The sequence below is a fragment of the Emydura macquarii genome, unplaced genomic scaffold, assembly GCF_026122565.2.
Source record: "Emydura macquarii macquarii isolate MOO-44397 ecotype Brisbane River unplaced genomic scaffold, CSIRO-AGI_Emac_v2 contig_113, whole genome shotgun sequence".
In the NCBI taxonomy this organism is placed as follows: domain Eukaryota; kingdom Metazoa; phylum Chordata; order Testudines; family Chelidae; genus Emydura; species Emydura macquarii.
Window position 1 is genome coordinate 1,286,327 of NW_027130250.1, and position 18,411 is coordinate 1,304,737.

The following is an 18,411-nucleotide window of genomic DNA, read 5'->3' on the forward strand; positions in this document are numbered from 1 at the left end:
GGGTAAGCTGCACAATGCAAACTACAAGGTGAAATTCACATTGGCAATGAGCGTTATCAAAGAAGCCATCAGAAAGCCGAGCATTGCACCGAAATGTCAATTACAGGCACTGTGGCTTGGAATTAGGTCTAGAGGAAGGAGACACTTAATGCGACTGTTTTGTTTTTATTGCAAACCTCTCTGGCTACCTGTGCAGGTGAAGGAGGAGACCTGTCTTTGTCCAATCCTGGATCAGGATCCCACTGTGCTAGGTGCTGTACAACACAGAACAAAAAGACAGTCCCTGACCCAAAGAGCTTAGATTCAAAGTATAAAGGGGTGTGGGAGACACAAGATAACAACGAGCTGCTAGTGCTCAGCGTGGTAAGCAGTGGTTACTTCACACCAGATTAAGTCACGGGACTATGGCATTCCATTCCGGACTCTGCTATGGATTTCCTGGGTGACTTTAGACAAGTCGCTTAGTCTCGCTGTCTCAGATCCCCCATTTGTAAAATAGAGGCAATCATTCTGCCTTATTTATTGAGACTGTAAATGCTCCAGGTCAGACGCAGCCTCTCAGATGGTGTGTATGCACAGCACCTCGCGCAAAAGAGCTCTGTTCTCAGTTGGTGTAAGTGTAATATAAATAAAGAGGATGACAAATGTCACCCCCAGAGCTTGGCTTCCATCTCAGCCGAGTGGCTATGATCTGAACAGCTCATGGGGAATCAGTTATCTCATTTGACCTCAGAGGTAGTCAGGACTGAAGCACATTGGCAGGGCAGGGTGTGAAGAAAGCTTATCCTGTCCTTACTGTACCTGTCCAGTGGATAAGCCCTGTCTCCAGGCCTGCCAACCCTGCAAGCTTTGGCCAGCACAAAACTCACTTTAAAAGGGTATGATGTGGTGACTGCATTCTCTGCTTTCTTTCCAGGACTGAGAAAAGCAGCCATCATATAATGTAAGCATCAAGGCAGCGAGCTCTGTATTCTTATCCTGGTACCAAAATATCCCTGCCACTGTCTGACAGATGTGCAGCTGCCATGGGGGAAAAGACCTGACAGGGAGGCCAAAGGGGTCCATCAGCAATGCCTGCGCAATGCAGTCTGAACGAATGTGTAGCAACCTCAGCGTGGCCCCTTACAATGGTAGGTAAGATGAGAGGAAGGCTAGCCTAGTGGTTAGGGTGCCAGTCTGAGATTTTGGAAAACTGGCCTCACTTCTTTGCTCTGCCACAGACTCCCTGCGTGTCCTTGGGCACTGTCTCTGTGTGTCTCAGGTGCCCATCTATAAACTGGAGAGATTCACACTTTCCTATGTGATAGGGTGTCCACTCTACTCTCACCCTGAAGGGGTTAATAGAGGCCAGGTGTGCCAATTAAGCTATTAGGCTGCAGGCTGAGAGACACGCCCTAATTAGAGGAAGCTCAGCTGGGTGGGAACAGGCTGGGCTCTATAAAGCCAGGGAGCTGGCTGCAGGCAGGGGCTTAGCAGGCGTTCCTTGGACAAGGTCAGTGTGTGTAGGGGCCATAGAAAGAAGTAGTCCACAGTTGCTCCCTGGGAGGGAAGGAGCAAGAAGCTGGCAAACCCTGGAGAGGGGGGAATGTGGGGGTAGGAAATAGCCCAGGGAATAAGCAGTGAGATTGAGGCTTGGGCAAACCTTGGCTGCCTGCTGTGGGGTCTCTGAGCTGGAATCTGGAGTACAGTGCAGGCCTGGGTTCCCTTAGCCAGCCCCTGGGGAAGTGGTACCGGGGAGGCAATGAATGGGGAGACTGCCTGAGTCACTGTGGGAGTGCCAGTAGATTTGAAGGACTCTGTTCGGGCTGGGGGGAGCCTGGTGTGACCTGGCAGGAGGAGTGAGTCACAAAGTGGCTGTGGCATTTCCTGCAGAGAGAAAGGGGCTGCAGATCAGAGAAGCAGACTGAATGACAGTGTGCACTGCGAGAAGGGGCGTTGACCTTGCAGAACTAATCCTGAGAGCATCCAGGAGGAGGCGCCACCCGTACAGTGAGTAGAACACCCTGACCCCCTACCTTGTGGGGATGTTGTAATGCAAACATGTGAAAATACAGGTGCTGGGTTGATTGCCTTTTAAACTGCATGTAATGTTAGCTAAAATCAGTGCCTCTCTTGTGCACTGACAAGGTGTGATGGGATCTACAAAGATTTAGGTGCTCTATGGGGAGGGAACTGCCAGTGTTACTTCCCACAGGGTCTGGGGCTGGGGCCTAGTGGAGAGGGAGGGCCTAGGTATCCTGCCCCACTAAGGGGCAAGGCTGCAGGTGCAGTGAGGAGACCCCAAACACTCCTGGCCTGGAGGTGAGGACCAGGCATTGCTACTGACCCCTGAGTGTGATGGGGTTGGAGATCAGGGGCACTAACCACTAGGCCATCCACCCCTTGGACTCCCATCACACAAGGCCCTTTGTTCTCCATGGAGCAGGTGGGTGGAGTAATTGGGCAGATCCTTGGCTCCATCTTCTTCCTCTCTGACTGGCTGTATATGCTCTGCTCTGGTGGTGGAGACTGGAAGCAAATGCCTACCTCTTGGGAGAAAGCAGAGGGGAGAGTACATTGTGGCACCCAGGGCTGTTTTCAGTCACCACCTCCTGGAGGCTACTTCAGGGTGGATGCAATGTAAGCACCACCCTCCAAGTGGTGATGCATCAGTCATAACATAACTTTGGCAATTACTGCCCCAATACCTAGAGCGTATTCATTTCTCATCCATGGGCTGATGTGTTGGCTATAGAGCAGGCAGTGTGGCCTAATGGGTAGGGAACTGGACAGGAAGTGAGGTCATTTTGGGTTCTATGCCCAGCTATACTGTTGGTGTGCTGTGACTCTTGTCTCCCTGTGACTGTTTCCCCTCCTGCTCATTGCCTACCTTGTCTACTTAATTTGTAAACTCTTTGGGGCAGGATCTATCCCTCACTATGTGTTTGTGTGGTGCCTAGCACAGTGGGAGCCTGATGAGGGCTGGGGTATCTAGACACTATTGTAATACACATGAAATAATCCATGGGATTTAGACTCCTAAGTGCCTAAATCCCTCCTGAGAATGAGAAGTCACCTCCTTAATCAGTTAAGTGTTAGGAGGTGTTGCTGAGCTCACCATCACACCTTTACAAATCTGGGCATAAGTGATTGAGGCATTTCTGAAGGTATAGCCCTTGGTGCCATTGAAATGTGATCTGAGCACTTAAGTCACTTAAGCCCAGGTCCCCAAAGGTATTTGGGTGCCAATGCAAGTTAGATGCCTAAATGCCTTTGGGGATCTGGGTTTTAGATCCTTTGAAAATCCCACCCAACATCAACCCAGGCTGTTAATACAGTATGGCTTCTAGTGCCTTGTGCATTACCAATGACTTGGGTGGGGAAAATCTGACTTTCAAAGTCAGTCTGGTGAGGTGTGTGCCAGGGCTGCGAAGTGCTGTAAGATAACAGGGAGATGACTTTGTTGGTCTGAAGATAATGCATTGAGCAGGAACATCCTTCACCTCCATGGTTTCTGGACTCCCATAGTGTCATTCGCAAGTGCTTGTAGCTGTCAGTCACAGGCGCTGCGAAGGCTGTGCTGCTGCTTCAGAAGCAGCGTGTCACTTAGATCTCTCCCTGGATAACTGACATTTGAATGCAGGATCTGACATAATCTCACACCCAAATGCTTTGCTATAAACATGTTTTCCCTTTTAGCAGAGGGCTTGTTTCTGCAGACAGCTTAGATGAATGGGGGCCCAGGTGTCTGGTGATAATGTTAGGACACCACCTTGATAGTAAGCTTTTCTTTCCCTGCCTTCATGATCTAAGAAGGTGTCAGGGCCTGTTTATGAGCTTTAAAAATGGATGCTTGATGGTATTGCTAAAAATAAATCAAAATGCTATTGCAACAGTGCTGGAGTGGGACTGCCTGAGCACTTCAGTGATACCAGAAGTGGAAAATAAAGCTCTGTGGTGTTGCTCAGCTACTCTGTGCAACTACCTGTGTTTTGGGCTGTGGGTCAGGAGGCTTGGGCTGTAGTTGCTGATGTGCTATATGACCATGGAAGTCACTCCTTTGCTTCCCTCCAACCCTTTGTCTGTTTGGACTGTGAGCTCTTTCCTACTGTGTTTGTACAGCACCTTGCACAACAGGCCTCTGGGCTTGGTTAGGTGCTACTATAATACTGATTGATAGCCATTCAACTCACATGCTTCATCCCAATACCCCAAAAGTACAGGCAGTTGTGGGGCTAGGTGGTATTAATACTTAGCATTTCTTGTCCGGCTGCCAAAAATGATTTACAATCCATTAATTTTCAAAACAATCCCCTCAGTTAGCGGTGTTTTCCCAATCTGTCAAATGGATATTACAAGGTAGAGATGTAACCTTGTAGAACAAGCTTAACACCTTCCTAAAGTCCTGGCCCTTTAAAAATCCTAGTCTTTCAGGGTGAATACTGCCGAATAATTCTGAGTTTCTGCCAACAACAAGACACACTTTTTTATAGAAAAGGAAGCCTTTTACAGTCCAGCTCTGTATTTTAAGTGGGCAGAGCTGGAGGCTGCACAGATACAGTGGCACAAAGAATTGGAACTGGATTCTGGCCAGTCACTAACAATGTTTCTGCTTCCTCTGATTCTCTGTGATTGGCCTGGCACATCCATGTGATGGGGTGTATTGTCCCTCTGTCCACAATGTCATATTCAGCAAGAGGGGGTCTGCCAGCTACTCTGCATAATGGCATCCATGCATGAGTGGCATTTGGGTTCTTAGGGTTGTCCCCTTCCTGGAAAGTGGTGGGCTCAGGTATGAGTCTATGCAGTCAAGATATTTGGGCACAGAAGCATATAAATCTGGTATTTCCAGGCTCTGTGCGGCTGTTAGTTGCAAAGAAGGACAGGGAATAAATAACCCCTTTGCTGCAGATGTGAGCAAACTGTGCACAGCACTAAAAGGGATTGGAGTCAAATGTGTCAGCAGCATGTCGCATCGCATCTTAGCTGGGGATCTTTGTTACCCCTGCCTGGCTGATAGTTATGTTGCCATGTCAATAGGAGAAGAGGCTATTGTTTTCTGCAGAATTTGTCTTGGGAGAGACGGCAAGCAGGGAGAGAACAGTTGATGGTAACCCCACATGGGAAGGGATGTTGCCATGGAAACCAGACCATTATTTTTGGTCACTGGAGAATGCTTGTTACAGACAGCTGGAGTTTCTAAAGTTTTACAGAAGGGATGTTTGCACCAGTGAGTGGCCTGGAAAGGGGAGAGGGATGCACAATAATAGAGGACAGGAGCACAGAGCAATCCCACCCCAGCAGCGGCCGGATGGCCTGATTCAGCCTGCCAGCTAATCTGCTTCAGCACAGGAAAGCAGTAAGGTAGGGGTGGTTTGGCTGAGCTGCCCCTGTGTTCCAAGCCAGCCGCTGTCTCCTCCCCCCCCAGCATCCAGCAACAAAATGGTCGTGCCATGAGGTCACAATTAGATCACGCTGACTCAGCACCTGAGTGGTCCCTAGGAGTGAAGCACATGCCAAAGTACTTTGCTGGATAGGGGCCTTTGTGCTGATGAACATGACCCTTTCTCTGTCTAGGCAGGATAACAGGCGTGTGTGTGTGTTGTGATCCTTTCTGTAACAGGGAGGTGCCTCAATGAGCCACAGTGGATTGTAATGTCTTTGGGGCAAGGACCATGCGTGTGTTCTATGATTGTACAGCACCTAGCACAACGGGGTCCTAGCCCATGGATGGCATTCTTCGGTGCTACCATAGTACAAGTAACAAATGCGGGAAGGGTCTATACCTTATACACAGGATTCATGCCATTTCCCTTTGCTTTTACTCCTCTGGCTTGATCTCCCACAGGGAAAGCTGCTTTCCATGTTCCCCCTGCACCATCCAATCAGCAGCGTTGAATGCTGGTTCCTCCCACCCTCCTGTCCATGGGAACCTCAGGAATCTAGTTCCCCCTTGGTGTAAGGGGGTATTGGAGTCAAAAAGAGTTGTATTAATTTTATTCCCAGGCTGAAATTGGCCCTGGAATTCCTGATGCCTGTCAGGGCTTGCGTCAGCGCCATGGTGGCTGGAGATTAGCAAAGCTCAGCTCTCTTGCCATTGCCCCCATAACAATTTGCAGCAGAACATTCTATGCAATTCTCACCTTCTTTGCCATGCTACCGTCTCCTTCTCATTGTCCCTTATCCAGTTACCTTAACCCATCTACTGCCTTCAGTCAGACTTCGCCCATCCTCCTATCTCAGGACTTGTCTACACAGGAAAATTTCACGGGTTTAAACTTAAATCACTTTTTAAATTGATTGTTAAACTGGTCCAATCCCCTGTGTGGACGTACTTATTTGGGTTAAGCTTAAAGCTTTCTCAGAACTTGTCTAAACACAAAGTTGCACAGGTTTAACTTAAATATACACTAGTTTAACTTAAACCAGTGTAGATGCTGTTATACAAGTTTCAGTCTGGTTCCATTAGTTTAGCTTGCCCATGTAAATTTGCCAACACAATCTAAACCAGCATAAGACAGATTAAAACCACTTTACGAGGGTCGACACAGAGCGGCTCCCATTAACTAAGGCCATGTCCTAAGCAACAGAGCCTACACTGACATAGCCCTGCCCAGTGTAGACATGGTGTACGCCAGCAGAAATTCCTTTCCGGCAAAGCTGCATTGAGGGTTGCAACTGAGTTGAGTTGCACTGAGGGTTTTGGCACCACAGCTATGTTGCCTGGGGAGGGTGATTTTTTCTCTCCTCCCCCCCATGCACTCACAGGTCAGCCAGCATTATTTTGTAGTGTAGACAAAACATAAATCAGTTTAAAATGAGTTAAACCAGTGCAACTTTGTGTGCAGAGCAGGATCAACTTAAGCTAAACTACTGGAAGCCACTCTGAAGCTGAGATAAGAAAGCCCACACAGGGGTTTGCATGGGTTTAAATTTGCCCCTTAAACTAAACAGATCAAAGGTCATGTAGACCATTACTGAGAGTTAACAGCTGTTCTTGCTTTTCTTATTGTTGCCCATAAGCTTGCCTATTCTTTCTGCATGTTCCATGATCCCTGTTGGTTGCTCATCGCGCTTCCCAGGCCTGACCCGAGGAGGGGAAGTGTCACTGTGCTTGGTTCACTAGCACATCAAGGCCACAAGGTGTTTTCAGCAGAGCCTTCCCCGTCAGGTGGTATGGAATGAGCTCCTTTTTGGAGGCACCCGAACTTTAAATTCCCACAGGGACCCATGAAAGGGCCGACATTTTCTTGGAGGAAAACGTTGTTACTGAGATTATTGACCTTGAGGGCAGAGGTAAAGCCGGTTAGAGTAAAAAACAAAACAAAAAAATTCCGTTTTCCATCTAGACTATCAAGTGTTCTAGTAAAGTAAGGTTGTTTTTTCTCTTTCTATTAACAGGCATTTTTGAAGGTCATGGTGTCTGGGTGCTGCACATTATCAAGTAATTTGCACAATATATTTCTTCCCTCTGTGTATCTTCAACTGATAATGTATCAAATGCCAGACCATTAATGGGAGACTTTAGCACTGCTGCCTACCCACTGTACACAAAGCTGAACTCTCCCTTGAAAAAAGGGAGGTGGTGGCATTGTGAGACACTCGGAACGGAATGAAAGGGTAGGAAAGGTGAGAGGCATACAGAAAGGAAAAGGGAACTAAGCACAATGAGGCAAGATGCAATGGTAAAGGGCTTTAGTCAGGCATTTTCTAGGGGTGTGCAGTGCTCTTCACCCCCTGCCCTGGTTTGCTAGATAAAAGCACTGGACTGGGATTCAATAGACCTGGTTTCAATTCCGCTTTTGCGACACAGCTCGGGCGAGCCATGTGGGGCCCGGTTTGCAGGTGCTGAGCAACTGCAGCCAGATGGCCAAAGGATCTGACACCAGCATTAGAGGCCGGATTTTCAAAACTGTTCAGGACCCCATGTACTGCGCTGTCCTGGACACCCAGGCCTCCCATTGCTCTGTGCTTGGTTCCCTACCTGTAAAACTGAGGTAAGCCTCTTGTTGGCTTTTCTGTTTGGCGCATAAGCAATTGGTTGTGATCTCTAATTTGTTTTATACAGCACCTAGCACAGTACAAGGAGGCATGGGGGCCTCTAGGCACGAATTTAAAACACAATCTTTACAGACCCCAGGAGGCCCGGGGTATCTGTGCAGAGGGCTCTTGCAGGGGTTCAGAGCAGGAACAGGGATAAGATGCCCCTGCTCCAGAAGCACCTTAGAAGGCCCCCACTCTAATGGGCCAGTGGGACAAGGAGGGCCAGATCCTTAGCTGGGGTTTAATCTGAGTAGGTCCCTAGATGCCCGGTTGGTAGGGTATGAAATCAATGGAGCTATGCCTGTCCCTGGGTCTCATTGTTTATAATTTCTTGCCCAGGCTACAGCACGGTCAGAAATCCAGGATTCCATCCTCTGACCCTAGCAAGAGCATCTTGGCAAATCCCAAGGGTCTGTTTCCCTGCAGCGGCCCCAGTGCCCTTATTCTGGCTGTATAACAGCATGTGCCTGCAACGTGGAGCAGGCACAATTCAAAACAGTCAAAGTTGAGTCTGTTCATCTCTCTGCTAATTCACCCTCGGGGGACTGTAAACCTGAGTGATCCAACCGGCTCATCTGTTCTGCTCTATAGCAAGTTTCAGAAAGATTAAAAGGCTGGCTGGTGAGACATGCCTTCTGTGCAAAAGCACTTGGCAGAGAGGTTTCATGCAGTGCGCCAGGTAGAATGCTTACCATGGGGCCAAGGTCACACCTGAGGTCAATGGATTTACAGCAGAGATGGAGGGGTTTGCCCCATTAGCCTTGCTGGTGCTGGCTAGCCTCCTGTTCTGTTCCTCCCTTCTTGAGTGGGTTCTAAAGATGTGGTCCTGAGTTAGTTTAAGCAGGGATAGTGTCTCCAGGGAGTCAGGTGTGCTAAAATGAGATGCTGAGGATTATGGATAATCCAGCCCAATATGGGAAAGGCATAGAACAGTGCTCTAATGGAGCGAGGAGGAGGTGAGATAGAAAACCAAACACTTGTGAGCAAAGATGACACTCTGAACATGGAGCCAGGTGCTTGAGGGTTGGCTTGAGCTGGTTATGGCTGCAACCCCCACAGAGAATCTGAACACATTTGCTACTCCACATAGCACTGATTTTAACTATAATGGCCACATTTGCAGAAGGGAAGAACGGCCTTCTGGTTAAGGCACTAGACTAAACTCAGTAAAGCTAGGTTCTGGTCTCAGCTCTGCCACACTGTGACCTTGGTCAAGTCACTTAACCACTGCTGTAAGTCCCTATTTGTAAACAGAATACCACTCCTGCTGTCTGGTCTAATTAGATGGTCAACTCTTTGGTGCAGGGGATGGTGTCTTACTATGCATATATTCAGTGCCTAGCACAGATGGCTTATAGATGCTACTTTAATGTGAATAATATTCCTAGGGAAATGTTCCAAGCAGTCCCAGAAGTACAGGGTTGGCACAGTGTCTAGCACAATGGAGTCCTGGTCCATGAGTGGGGCTCCTAGGTGCTAGTGCGATACCAGATTAGCTGCACATGATCCCATACTGGTGACTGTGAAGCAAACATACTGGATTTTACACCAAGAAATGAAGAATAAAGCAGCTGTCTGTCTGGTGAATGCAAAGGAAGAATTACGTGCCCCTAGTGAGAAGAAATAAGAGCATTTACCAGAGTTCAGGAAGGGTACAGCTCTAATTGGCAGCCAGGAAGGACCTGCGTGGGTACAGTGCAGACCTGCTGATTTGAAAGCATCTCATTTTCTCACCCCAGCTCTGAGTTGAATTACCTTTTTCCCTGGACCAAGTGGACTTTCAACTTCCCCTGATTATTAAAAGTAACTCAAGGGAACCAGAAGCCACCTCATCACCTGCCCTGAACCCAAGCAGTAATAGCATCTTTTACCTGCGCTCTCCCCTCTTACAGAGCCCTTTTGCTGTGTGGAATATATTGCTTGCTTGACCCCCAGCAACTACCAATAAATCTGCTTAGCCAGCCTGCTCCTTCTGCTGGTTATTTTCTTTCACATCCTACTTTTTCTTGCGGGGTCATAAGAAGTTGATTCTCTTAACAAGTTTGTTCCATGATCACAGGCACAGCTCAGCTTTGCATTCCCAACAGTTTCCGGTTTAGCCCTGTGGAAGAGAATTCTGCCAGCCTCGCCCTAAGCTGTTTTCACTGGCAGAAACAGGCAAACTTAGCTGCAGAAATAATGTAGGGATATTTGTGAAAATACCTTATTTCTTGCATGGGGGTGGTGATGCAGCCAAAACACCTTAGCTCTTGCAAGGTCTTTCAGATTCAGAGCTAGAGCATGCAACCCTTACTGATGCTGGGATGTCCTTTCTCATAGGAATAGTCCTCCTGATGTTGAGAATCTGTCTCTAAAATGGATGTCGTGGGCTAGGCTAAGCAAGAAGTGCCTGTTTCCAGGGTCAGGAGTGCTAAGTGGTTGAAGTCAAGGGAGCCACTTGGGTGAGTAAATACTCAGCAGCTTGAGTAAGTTACACATTTGACCCTTAACTTTTAGCACCTTGAGCATCACCAAATGACACACAGCTGAAACCCAAAATGACACCAGGCATTTTTTCCCCCAAGGAAAAAACTCCTCCTGGTGAGTAGCCAGAACACTTGATTCAGAGGAAAGCAGAGGAGGAGGAGGAATCAGAACTCTGACTTACAGGTAGGATGTCTGTAATGTGGAAAGGGTGAGCCTGAGTTTCAGAAAAAAACTCAAACAATTGCAAATCCTCTGGGAGCTCCAAGGAATTGGATATATGGCTGAAAGTGAATAATTAAGGATTTTGAGGTGGTCAGGTAGATTAATGTCCCTCTGAAAGCTTCAGAGCAAGGTTGGAAGGGGGGGGAAACTAAGACATGCATAATTTAAAACAAAATCAAACTTTGCTTGACATCGTGACATGACAGATTATTTTATGATCTACTCAAATATACTCTAACTGTTTTTAATTTAGTATCGTTAATAGCTCATCCTTCAAATGTCAGGCAAAAGCTGAGCCTGCAAAATGGGATTTCTTAGGGCAGAGGGGAAACAGTTGTAAAGAGAGGTAGAATTAGAAGGTGCCATTATGGCTATTTCTAAGTGTTGACTCCTGTATGGGTTTCTCTTTAAGGCCATCCATGGGTGTCAATCTCTGGAGGGGGGTGGAGGGGGACGGACACCAATGGCTCCCTCTCTCAAGTGTAGGGGTGTTAACCACAGTGTTAGCTTTGTCGCAGTGGCCATTAGCATGCACAGTTCAGGAGAGGCAGAGTGGTCTAGTAGGTAGGACGTTGGCTTTGGAGTGGAGCAGCCTGGTCTCAGCCATGTCACTGACTTACTGTAAGTCACTTCCTGTCTGTTCCCCTCCCACCCTTTGTCACTTAAGAGACAGTCCCTGCCCTAAAGAGTTTATCTTAACGTGTCTGTAATGTGCCTACCAGAACTGAGCCTTTACGTACTGCAATAACAAGTCCTAGCTAAGTTCTAGCTTGGGGAGCTAGTTGCCCAAGAAAGGCCCTGGTTATGCAAAGGCTAGTCAACAGACAGCTTACAGCGTGCAAAGTAAAGCATGTGCTAACATTTCTGCAGGATGAAGGCCTAACTATCTGATTCTCCTGGCAGTTAGGTGAGGGGTTTACTGTCACTTCCTCTCCTGAATTGACACACACGCTGTTGCAGTTGCTGTTGAGTGGTGCAAAGTGCTCCACTCCAGCAATGGCTGCATTTCGGTGGGGGGGGGGGGGTGAAGGGGTGCCCAGCAGTCAGAAGCCCTTTAGAGCTTTTGGTCAGAAAGTCCTGCACTTCACTACAAGAGAGCAATAAGAAGTATTAAAGCTTTCAGAAGAAACAAACATCTTTTGCTAATCCTGAGCCCCACAGCTCCTTATCATATCATTTAACTTGCAGCCCTTCGAGCCACCTTCCGGCTAGTGCTGAATTCCACGCTCTCCACCTGCAGACAGATAAATGGCATAAAATATGATGTTACCAAGTTTAAAGTGCAGAGCAAGGTGGGGGAGGAGAGAAGTATCTTACATTGGTCAAACACTATTTTCCAGTATAATATTCATGCTATTTCCCTTAGGAGCCGATGCTCATGAATTCATTAAGACCAAGAGGCTGTAATATTTGCTGGAATACAAAAACAATCCGCTCCCATCCAGAACATAAATTACAATGTGCTGAAAACTTTCTTAGTGAGTAATTTAATTTTCTGCTGAGTAAAAAAGGGACTTACGTGACTGCAGCCTCAGTACTTCAATAATATTATGCAAATAGCATGAAGGCATTAAAGCAACAAGCGTGTGTGCGGGTGTAACCCACCACTGCTGCACTGTGGGAATGGGGGGGGGGACTTGTTCTTTGGTATCCCTGTGACTGAGGGGGCCCTAGGTCACCCAAATCTTGAACAGGTAAAATAGGCTGATCAACCTTGTAGATGGAGCCTGCAGGAAAGCCTGGGATTGATGAGGCCTAATGGCTGATGAAGCCCATCTGGGGAAGGAGCTGGGCCAGGTTGATAAAGAAGGAGCAAGCAAGAAGGGGCTGCAGGAAGGAGCTCTGCTCTGCAGTTACTCCCTAGAGAGGAGGGGGAGTTGGCTAGGTACAAGGAGGTGTTCTAGGGAGAGATTAAGCTCTAGGATCCTGCCTTGGGCTGGACTAGGAAGAAGTTGGGAGAGGGGAGAAGTGGCTGGGAGTGGAGGAAGCATGGGGTTGGGAAGCAGATGATAGTAAAGGGAAACAGCAAGAGGGTTGGCGCTTCAGCAAACAAGGGTTGCTGGGCATAGTCCCTGGCTAGAACCTGGAGTAGTGGGTGGGGCTGGGTTTCTCTACTGGCGGCTGGGGATATGGCCCGGAAGTGGACTAGAAGACTGCCTGATATGGCAGATACAGATTGTCCAGTGGGGCTTTACCCCCAGAAGGGGAGGGCTATAGGGACCGGGCTAGAGGGCTGAGCCATGAAAAGGGAGCGTCCAGAGTCCCGAGAGAAACTGGAGAAAGCAGCTGAAGGAGGGGGTGCCAGACCAGTGGAGAAGCAATACCCAGATGTTACGGCAGCGGTGAGTGTACCCTGCAACAGTTCCCTAGGTGTTCAAAGGAAATCAAATGAAACCAATTCAGTTTTAACTGTCAATCACTGATCTAGTGTTAAAGACCAGATTTCTCTCGACTGTATTGGCATGTAGCCTCCCAACAGTTAAGGGCTGGGGGTGTTACTGTTAGAAGTGGGTTAAGCCTTGATGCTGGAGGCCAGATTCTTCGCTTGTGTAACTTGGCAGGGTACCATTGACATCTATGGAGCTAGGTTGACTTGTGTTAGTTGAAACAGTTTAGCCGTGGATCTTGTTTGCTTGGTTTGTACACATCAAAAGATCATGGAAGTCCGATAAAGACCTAATTAGGTCATCCAGTCTCTCACTGATGAATAGGATTTTTCCCTACTGTTTTCCAACCAGCTCTTCTGCATGTGCTGCTCACTGGCAAACTTGTAGCCTCTGATGGCTGGTCCATGGGAGGATAACAAGCTACTGCTGTTGCCAGTTAATGGCATTGCTCCTTTAGCTCTTGTACATTTTCCAGTGTCTTCCAACCAGCACGGATGGCTGGAAAAAGCTATGGTCAAGTATACCATGTCCCTGTCTAATCGCTGGTCCACCTCAAGATAATAGCCTGCTCCTGCTAACACCTAATGGAGCTCTTTTTAGTGCAGGTGGCAAACCTTTGTGCTGTGATGATGAAGGTCCTAGGTTCAAAACCTGGTGATGAGTAGAACAGGAGATTGTTACATTTGTACCCTTTTGATATTTGCAGACTGCAATTGTCTGCCCACTCTATTAGTCACCCGTCAGCCAAGCTAGAAACATTGTTCTGTTAACCTTCTCTTGTGTCACTCCTTAAACCTACCCAGCTTTTTCCAAACTGTCTCCAATATGTAGGCTTGGCAGAACCTGAGTTTGATATTTTATAATTTTGACAGATGACGATGTTTATTCTTCAGCATGTTTTTTATCCCTTTACATTTTTACAGTTGTGGAAAATTATGGGTCAGACCATTACTGTAGATATTGAGATTCAAAAGTGAAAGCTTTATAACTTAAAACACCAATTTTCAATGTCACATTGCAAGGTATATACCGTAAATATCCTTAAATCAAACTCGAAGTTCTCAAGCAGCACTTTCCTTTCTTTGCCTATCTGTACGTTTTGATTACCATTAATAGAATTACGATTAATAGCATGTACACAGTGGACTTGTTTAACCAATAATCTAATCCTCCCAAGCCTGTCACGGGTTCTGGTTCCCAGAACTGACTGCAATAATACAGGTGTGATTGTACTGGTGCTGTGAAGACAGGATCTAGTGCATCTCATGAATGAATTGTGAGGGTGCTGTTAGTCCTAGGAAAAACCAGGGCAACCATTTATGCAGTGCCACTCCCTGTGGCAAATAGTCTGAGGCTGTGTCTACACTTGAGATGCTATGGAGGAAGCTGTGCTGCTGTGGCGCTTGAGTGTAGAAACTACCTCTTCTGACAGGAGGGGTTCTCCTACTGGTGTGGATAATTAGCCTAGCTACTGCTTCTTGGAGGTGGACAGAAGAATTCTATTGACCTAGCGCTGTCTACACCAGGGCTTAGGTCAGCTTAACTATGCTGCTCGGGGTGTGGCTTTTTCACACCACTGAGCTACGTAGCTAGACAACCTAATTTGGAGTAGACCAGGCCTCCGCAATACAGTGTTTCCAGCCCTTCTTCCCCAGCTTCTGTAAGGGAACGCACTAAATCATGCTGTGCTGTAACAGCCTCTCTGCTATCAGAAGAAACAAAGGAGGGTGGGGGAGCAGGGATTCACCAGATGAGAACTTGGCATTACGTGATACCGGGGATGAATGGGGGCTCCTTTGCCTTCATGCCTGCCATCCACACACCTGCTCTGCTGAAGCATAGCATGGGCTCGTATCTGCTCATACACATCGGTAGGAGCAGAGAGGCCTCGGCTCGGCTCTGTTACCAGCCAGCGCACAAACAATCTGATGGTGGCACTAGCTTAATTAGAACGGCTGGCACAGCCTGCAGCCTCTCCACTGCACACATGGATCTGGGAAATGATCACACCATCATCTCAGGCAGGCCTCCCTCAAATGAGCATTTCAGGCTTGTGCCGAACAATTTTCCACTTGAAGCACAGTAGCCTCATTGCCTGCACTGTCTAATTGTTGAATAATTGGGAGGCTGTGTCTCGCTTGCTGGGAGCAGGTATGTGTTTTTTGAAGAGAATTCTTCCCATTCAGAGCACCAAGACACGGCCACATGCCCTCTGCTCTGCCTTCTCACAGAGCTCTTCAGTAATCAAGGTGCTTTAAACAGGAATGGAAGGGGGTAGAGAACAGATGGCAAGCCAGGCAAGAGGCGCATCTCCATCCTGCTGGGGTTGCTTGGGGAATTCCTTCTCCAGCCTTCACACTTCATTACACACAAACCTGCAGAGCCACCTTCCAAGCTGTTGTCTCTGCCAGCTAGCAGCCATATGCTAGAGCTGTCATAGCCAACCAAGCAGAGTTGTCTCATTCAGCAACCAGCTTTGTTCTGTTTTACCACAGCTAGGTCGAGAACCAGGCGTGACAAGCAGCAGGGGTCACACTGAATGTCTTGGAACACTGCAGAGCTGACCAGGAGGATGTTGGTTTGTTTCTGTAACTTCACACAAAATACTCCATCAGAAGACGCTTCAGATTGCAAAGTCAAGCACCCATAAGCCAGGGGATGCCTGAATTGAGTTTGCATCGGCAACAGCTTTAAAAATACCCTGCACGTTGCCCCAGATCTACTGCCATTTGTGTAGGTAGATCACACTTTTAAGCTCAGTCAACAATGCAAGGTCACACCAAGGACCAGTATCTGCAAGAGCCCAGTTTAAAAGATGTCCTATTAAAAATGTATGAAGAAAAACCAAGCCAACCACACAGAATTTAAAGGGAATAAAAATGAACCTTGTGTGAAATTTCACACCAATAGGCCACCCACGTTTTGAGCAGGGCCATGAATTCCTGACTGTCTTAAGATCAATTGTAAGTCAACCCTACCTGTGGTCTCACTATTAGGCAGCATTATTATTGCATTGATTGCAGCATGTTGGGGGTTTTACACTTTTGATAATCTAGACCCAAGTTGTGGCTGCTGAGTGCTTGAAAGTCCTGGTATGTCCTATTTTGCTGCATTCTAGTGCACAGTCCTTCCTTAACAATACAGGGTAGTCTGGGCCGCATGGCTAATGCACCTGTTATGCAAGGTAGCCACACCTAGACACTGATCACAGGTAGGTGATTGATCAGTGGCATGGATAGAGGCATACTCAATAAATATGGATAAACATGCTCGATAAATGCCATCCTTACCCAGGTGGATGGGTGTGTCTGAGGATGGATGGGTGTCTGTCTAGCTAACTTGTATAGCACTCCATCTTTAGAACTAAGTGTATTACATAAGGATGTTTATCCTTGATCCCATGTTACAGATGAAGGTGACACAAGTGCCTGCCCCCAGTGTCCCATGAGACCAATAGCAGAGTAGGGAGTTGAACCCTGGCCTCTAGAGTCTGTCTAGCATCCAACTCACCAAGATAATTTCCTCCCTAAGTTTACTGGTTTCTTAACCTGCCCTTTCCAAGTGGGGCTGTGTTTAGTCACCCCAAGGTTCCTATAACTCCTGGAAGCTTAACCAATAGTAATTCCAAGCATTGCCTTAGATCCTCTTTCTTTCTGGGCAGGCGAGAGACAGCTTTACTGAAGGGAAGAAAGGCAAAAGAGAACCCTTGGAAATTCAATTAAAGCTGTTGCTTCTTTTTAGAGAGTCACTTTGAATGTGTTAAGTGTTTCTTTTCTTCTGTGAAGCAATTCAGTTCATAAAATGCAAAAGAGAGAAATAGGCCACGCTGTGTATTATGTGCACGGTTACTTCAGCTTCTCTTTTGCTGCTTTATTGTGCCTACATTATCTTTGTTTTTCCCTTTTATTTGTCTTTCGCGCAGAATGGGCATGATACCATATGTCACGGTTGCCAGTCCTCTCCTTCCTGTTAACAGATTGCTGGCCATCAATATTTCATTCTCGCGAATGTTAATGGGGGTGTCGTCTTCACGCTCCGGACTGACAAAAGTGCCAGTGTGGATAGTGCTGTCGGCAGGAGACGCTCTCCCGCTGGCCCAGCTACCGCTGCTCGTTGGGGGTGGTTTAATTGTGCCAGTGGGAGAGCTCTCTCCCATCTGCGTAGAGCAGCTACACAGGAGCGGCGCAGCTGCAGCTATACAGCTGTGCCACTGTAAGATCTGTAGTGTAGACAGAGCCTTTGCGTGTCTATGCTTCTACACTACACGTGCTGCCACTACCCTAGTAAGAGTAGGCACTTACTACAGTGACCGAAGGGGTTTTTCCATCACTGATAAATCCGTCCCATCAAGAGGCAGTAGCTAGGTTGACCAAAGAATTTTTCTCTTGATCTAGCTGTGTTTACAGCAGGGTTTAGGTCAACCTAACTACATCACCTGGCATGAAATTCTTCACAGCTCTAACTGATGTAGCAAAATGCACTCAAGTTTTAGGTGTAGACCAGGTCTGAGTTTTTTTGGGGGAAGGATTTGCTTCCTAGAAGAAAAAAGCATCTGGCCCTGGGATGGGGAGGAATACTAGATGGTCAGGTTCTCTGGCTTGGTCCTTTCGCCTTGCACTGCTCTAGTGGCAGAATGATTGCAACCTCCTTAGCTGGAGATTCCCTTAGGAGATGTAATGTATACCAATGTTCCCTTCCCTGCAGTCCCCGCTGCTGGGGCTCATTGGGTACTGGCCTATGACTAGGGATCCTAGATACTACAGTAAACCACCTAACAATGTAGGTGCTGAGAAGAGGTGTGGCTACTGAGCGTCCTGGGGTTTGGCTCTCGTCCTAGGGCTCAGATGGTCACTGGGGGCTAGCTGCTAGCTATTGCAGGGTGAAGCAGCACCCAGCCTGCTCTGACCTACTCCAGGGCTGGGCAACTGAGGGACTGGCCCAAAGTTGGCTGAATCATTCAAAAGAGAATTCCTCTAGATTTCACCTCTTCCTGTCTGCAGATGGGCCATTCCTTGATTGGTTCAATGTAGCTCTTAAAAATGGATTAACTGGTGCTTTCTTGGAGTGCCCATTAAAGTTCCTCTGTGTAAGTGGCTTAAATGTCTGAACACTCCTGCCTGTAAACTCACTGGGCAGGCTCCTCACTCCTGTAAATCACTGGGGCCAGTAGAGCCCCTCTGACTAGCATCTGGCCTGTTCCCAAGCATGCTTCAGGCCCCCTGTCTGCAGCATCACTAGCATTTGCTTTTCACCTCATTTGCCGTAGTGCTGTGTTTTCCCAGCTCTGATGAAGACCCCTTTCCCTGCAAATTAA

At 47.6% G+C, this 18,411-nt stretch overlaps 1 long non-coding RNA gene across 4 annotated transcripts; it reads left to right on the forward strand.

Annotated features, from left to right (window-relative positions):
• Positions 1–1,471: 1,471 nt before the first annotated feature.
• LOC137150143 (uncharacterized) lies at positions 1,472–17,301 on the forward strand. Of its 4 annotated transcripts, none has more exons than XR_010918922.1 (6): positions 1,472–1,492; positions 1,873–1,989; positions 7,381–7,423; positions 10,342–10,463; positions 10,587–10,671; positions 15,593–17,301. It is a non-coding gene; the product is annotated as an uncharacterized lncRNA (long non-coding RNA). The 4 variants fall into 4 exon arrangements; XR_010918921.1 differs by lacking the exon at positions 7,381–7,423 and having other exon boundaries at positions 15,593–15,834; positions 16,759–16,921; XR_010918920.1 differs by lacking the exon at positions 7,381–7,423 and having other exon boundaries at positions 15,593–15,830; positions 16,759–16,921.
• The last annotated feature ends 1,110 nt before the right edge of the window (positions 17,302–18,411 follow it).